The 5,436-nt window shown below is 49.6% G+C and overlaps 1 protein-coding gene across 1 annotated transcript in view; it reads right to left on the bottom strand.

Moving 5' to 3' along the window:
* TBXA2R (thromboxane A2 receptor) overlaps positions 1–4,279 on the bottom strand; it is a 48,270-nt gene extending 43,991 nt beyond the window's left edge. The window contains exons 1-2 of the mRNA XM_043976039.1: positions 4,153–4,279; positions 126–172 (exon numbers count right to left, since the gene is read on the bottom strand). The gene's annotated coding sequence lies outside the window, so the exon portion shown is untranslated. The remainder of the gene's footprint in view (positions 1–125; positions 173–4,152) is intronic.
* Positions 4,280–5,436: the final 1,157 nt, after the last annotated feature.

The following is a 5,436-nucleotide window of genomic DNA, read 5'->3' on the forward strand; positions in this document are numbered from 1 at the left end:
GTAGTAGTGGGGTGGGTGGGGAAGAGAGTGGCAAATGGGGGAGGTAGTTGTTGTTGGGGGGGGCAGGGGAGAGAAATCCTGAGAAAGAAAAATCAGCTCCAGCCTGGGACCTGAAGCTCACTCACCTGGAGCACGGGATCCAGAGAGCCTGGCCGGGGCAGACGGAGAGATCCTGGGGAAATCAGAAAGATCTGCACAGTCTGGGGATGTGTGAGCTGGGGGAGCTGTGCCCCCGCAGGCGGATGTGACTGAAAGTGTCGGAGAGACAGACACAGAGACAGACAGAGAGGGAGCCGGGAGGAGAAGGGGAGGAGGGCTGGGGACGGAAAAACACGTTGGGGGTTAACCCCTTCAGGCTCAGGAGTGCTCGCTCTGGACAGGGGTCAGGGGTCAGTCAGGGAGTGCAAAGGGCAGGGACGTGGGGTGGGGGAGCCTGACACAGTTTGAGGGGGTGGGGAGAGAGGAGAGGAGAATGGGAATAAAAGCACTCACACCTAGTCCGCTCCTTGTTATCTCTTCCTGTAGATGGAATAGTGTGGGTCATAGGGAAACTGAGGTGCAAATCCCAGGGGAGGGGCTGCCAGCCAAGCAGATAGATGGAATTGGGCCCAGGAACCCAGAAAAAGAGATTCCATTGCCTGAGATGGCCCATGGGGCAAGGACAAGCCTAAAATTAGTTGCTTCATTACTGGGGTCAGGCTGAGTTTACTCTTGGTTGGGTGGACAGGAGAAGGGAAGGAAGGGAATAGGACAGAGGGTTCAGGGCTGTGGAGCCCAAGATGTTGGGGGCTGGCTATAGGAGTCCATGAGAGGGGGCTGCAGGAGTGAGTTGGGGGAAGTTTGCTCAAAAGTACCTGTAGCCAACCAACCTTTCCCCCATCCCTCACCTTTGATGGGCTTCCCGAGGAGTTGGGGTACTGGTGGGGAGCTGGCCTCCTAGGTCTATGAAGAAAGAAGCCACAAGGTAGCTGGGTCAATAGGTATAGAAGAAGAGGGGTCTGAAGCTGTCCATGGATGCTGGTGCTTGGGGTAGGTGGTGTTCATGGGGGCTGGGCATGGAGGTTCTCCACCTTAGCCCCCCAGCCTGGGCAGGGAGGGGTAGGTCTCACAGGCTGATGGGGGTCATTTCCGGGCCTCTCAGCAGGGAGAGGGGCTGGTAGGGAGAGTTATAAATAGTCCTTTCCTGTCTCACTCTGCTGACAGGGGAGGGGGAGTCAGTTTTCTGCTTCAGTTTTTCTATCTCTCAGTTTCTTAATTTCTATTTTTCACTGATTATATGTCTCTGTGTCTGCCTTCATTTCTCTCTCTCTCTCTCTCTGATTTGATAAGCATTTGTTAAACTCCTACAATGCCAAGACCCTATATCAGACACTCTCTTGGTAATCTATCCAGCTTCTCTGTTTCTGCCTCATTTTCTCTGTCCATGCCTCAGTTTCCCTGTGTGTCCGTCTCTACCTCAGGCTTTCTGTCTCTGGTTTCTGTTTCAGCTCGGCAGGAGGATCCTTAGGTCTAGAGACTTTTCAAGCTCTTGAGTAGGGAAGGGATTTATTTTTCCTTCTCTTCTGTCCCCACCTACTTCTTAGAACTCCATTTTCCTTCAGATGAGAATCAGGTAAAGAACCCAGGAATGGGGAACTCTGGCTGGGAAATTCTGATAGAGTGCCCCCTGACAAGAAAGGTGAAATTGCTGCCCCTTTGCTACCTTCCCCTCATCCCAAGCAGGAGGTCACTGCCTATAGTGGGGGGGGGGGGTTGGGCATGTAGAAGAGGGGAAATTGGGGCAGCAAGGGCTGGGGAAAAGGGAAGATTAGAGATTCCATCCCCTGAAATGGATTGGCCAGGCTGATTTCTTCAGGAAGCAGACATCATCAGGGAAGGCAATGGGGTCATTAGAAGTTATTAGAAAAGAAGGAAGAAGAGGGAAATAGAGAAATGGCCTCTTAGTTTAGGATGGATTTGCTCACTCTTGACCATGCATTCAAACCTCCATGGGTCAGAGACTGGTACCCCAGGGTTAGCCTGTTACCAGTTCTGCCTTGACCCAGGCTTGGGATGGGCTGGGGTGGACAGTGGCCACATTCCTTGGCATGCCTGTCCAAGCTAGATGTGGGCCCCAGACTCTCCTGCTCCCACAGTAGGGGAGAGGGATTTCTCAGACCCTCCAGGGGCTCAGCTGTTTGGGGCCTGGGTCCCTCTGGGAGATCAAGGTTTCCAGGCTTCTTCCCCCAGCTCTAGCCCATCACGGGGCCCCAGAATCCCACTCCACCTCACCAGGATTAGAGTTTTAGTTCACTTAGAGGGACATGTAGGATGCTTCTGTGGGAGAATCAGTTTGATGGGGGAGGGAGCCCTCTCTTGGCCTCATCCCTCCCTTTCAACCCCAACTGTCCAGGGCCATCTCTTCCTCTTGGGTCCTCTACTCACTAAGGGCATAGGATTAGGCTTGTCTCCAGGCAGGAACCTGGTACTTGGGGGAGCCCGGTGCATCCGGGAGATAAAACCTCAACAACAGGAAGCTGTTTGGGGAGGCCCAGGGTTGGGGAGCGCAGCCTGGGGTGGTGCCTAGACCTATTTTCAGGTCAAATTAGGGGAGACAGTAGATTGTATGGGAAAGCACCCTATGCCCCAGTGTCTGAGGAAGATGTGGCCCTTCTTGTCCAGTCCCCTTGTTCACATCTCTTCTTGTCTCCTCTAGATGCTTGTCCTCTCTTTACTTCTAGTGTTCTGTCTTTCTCCATTTACTAACTCCCCATTCACTACCTCTTTCCCTGTTCCCTACAAATATGCCCCATCTCTGAACTCAATGGTCTCCATGATCCCTTCTAGCTCTTAATCTATGAGGCTATAATATCTTATTTTCTAAATTAGATTTTCTCAGTACTTATCCCTCCTGACCTCTTTCCTGCTTTGGACACCAATCATTCTCTTCTCCTGGATACTCTTTCCTGTTGGGTTTTTTTACATTACTCTCCTGGCTCTCCTTTGACCTCTCTCACCATTACTTCCCAGAATCCTTTGCTGCATCATCATCTGTTTCCTGAACCATGGGCATCCCCCGAAGCTCTTTTGTTTTCTTTTTCTACAACTGCACTCTTAGTAATCTCATCAGTTCCCACAGTTTCGGTTTAAAAATTTCTTCTAAATTTAACAAATACCATATAAAACGAGCATTTCTACACACATAGTAAGACAGAAAGGATTATACATGAAACCATACCTGCATCCATTCTATACAGCTTGCTTTTTAAAAAAAATCTGTACTAAATCAGCATATAACTTTCAGAGGTCCTGCTTGTTTGTGATTTTTCTGGCCTTCCTAACTAGAGGTTCTATTATCTACTCTATGTAGATAATGCCCAGACCCATCTATCCAGACCTAGTCTTTCTCCTGAGCTCCAGTCCTATATCACCAATGGTCTGTTAGACACCTCCATTTGGATATCCCATAAGTATCCCAAACTCAACATGTCAAAAACAGGCTTATCTTTTCCCTCCCCCAAACCCACTCTCTTTCCAAATATCCCCATCAGGGGATCATTCAGGGCATCATGGTCCTTCCAGTCACTCAAGCCTGCAACCTTGGCTTCACTGACTCTCCCTTCTCCCCCTCCCCCAATGAGATGAGCTGACAAGTATAGATTCTATTGCCAAAATATTTCCTGTCATTGTCCCCTTCTCTCCACTCATAACAATCTATCACCCTAGTTCAGGGGACTTTCACTTCTCACCTGGACTATTTTTTGTTGGTGTTCAGTTATGTCAGACTCTTTGTGACCCCATGGCCCTTCTATTCTATTCTTCTTTCTGTAAGTCAGTTCAAGTTCAAGTTCAATGTTTCCATGACACTATCTCATCCTCTGCTGTTCTCTTTTTCTTTTGTCTTCCATCTTTCCCCAAAACAGAGAAATGGTGTTTTTAGTGAGTCCTGTCTTATTATTTGGCCAGAATATTTCAGCTTCAGCTCCTAGTTTCTACCTGAAGACCTCCAATGACAGGGGAATCACCACCTACCCAGGCTGCCTATCTATTCGGACAGCCCAAATTTCTTGGAAGTTTTTTTTTTTCTTACAGCAAAACAAAAACATTTCTACCCATACCTTAGGATTATAGGTTTAGAGCTAGGAGGGACCTTAGAAATCATCCAATACCAACCTTCTCTCCTCCCCTCCTCTCCATTTTGCAGATGTGGAAACTGAGTCCCAGAGAGGTTCCATGTCTTACACCTTGATAGAGGGAGTGGCAGAGCCTGGCCTCCAATCTGCATTCTCTGACTCTGAATCTATCCCCCTGAACCATACTACACCTGGTTCTCCCCTCTGGGGCCAGGCAATAACAAGGCAAATTCTCTTCCTTTAGGGCAGGCTTTCAAGTCTTTGAAAATGTCCCATCTCTGCTAAATCTTCTCCTCCATGGGTTAAACATTTCCAGTTCCCTCATCAGTCTTCATGATGCCTTCCCTTGCCTTTACTCTGGGATTTTCTCCAGGATTCAGTGACCAGCGCCCCCACCCTGCCTACTCGAGCCTGGGAAAATGGGAACCTGAGGAACAGAGGAGACTAGGCCAATTAGAGCCAAAGTAATTCTGCAGAAAATCTCAGAGAGGAAGAAGCAGGGGTGGGCAGGAAGCAGCTGGTACCTGCTCTGAGAGCAGATTGCTAAATCGTCAGTGGGAGCATTCACACCTTGGAAATCAGCAATGGCTGCGAAATCAGTGCTTGATTGATTATTTTGTTTATTGAATAGGTTTAAGAAAGTGATGGAGAAAATTGTAATACTTCAGACTAAAGTCAAAAGGAGGTCATGTGGTTTTTGGAGAGCTGATTCTTAAACATTTACCCGAATGCCCCTGAATTGAAGAACCCGGGTTTCCTGTATTTCTGCACGAGCTAGGAGCTTGGAGGAGGCTGGATCAGAGGGCAGAAAAACTTCCTGGCCCCCATCCCTTGCGGCCCTTGATGTTACTGATGATCTGGGTGGCTCTGACAGGCCAGACTTGGCTGAAGTTTTTAGCAGGGGTGGGGTGGGGGTGGGGGTGGGGGGCGGAGGGGGAGGGGGAGCGCACTGGCTGGAAGGCTTGGGAGGCAGCTTAAGGCTCCAAAACAAGTCTTGGGACTGTTGTCACCACCTCCTGTCAAAGACCTCCTGGGAAAATCCTATGGGCGGAGATCCCTGGGACCCCACTGCTAAAACCGAGGCGCTTTCTGTGGTCTCTACCTTCTTTAAGAGTGGGAGGGCTGCTATCCTAGGTGGGAAATGAGTGAAAAAGGAGATTTGGCTGCTCCCCCCAAAAGGGTTTGGCATATGGAGAGTTAACCTGTTTCTTTTTATTTTTTTGCCCGTGTCTCTCCCCCGCCCCTTCCTCCCCTCTCCCCCCCCCCATTCTAGGGAGTTGGGGGCTGGAGGCTGGACTAGCTGCTTCCATTAGTATAGGATCTC

This window comes from Dromiciops gliroides, chromosome 1 (genome assembly GCF_019393635.1).
Source record: "Dromiciops gliroides isolate mDroGli1 chromosome 1, mDroGli1.pri, whole genome shotgun sequence".
In the NCBI taxonomy this organism is placed as follows: Eukaryota; Metazoa; Chordata; class Mammalia; order Microbiotheria; family Microbiotheriidae; genus Dromiciops; species Dromiciops gliroides.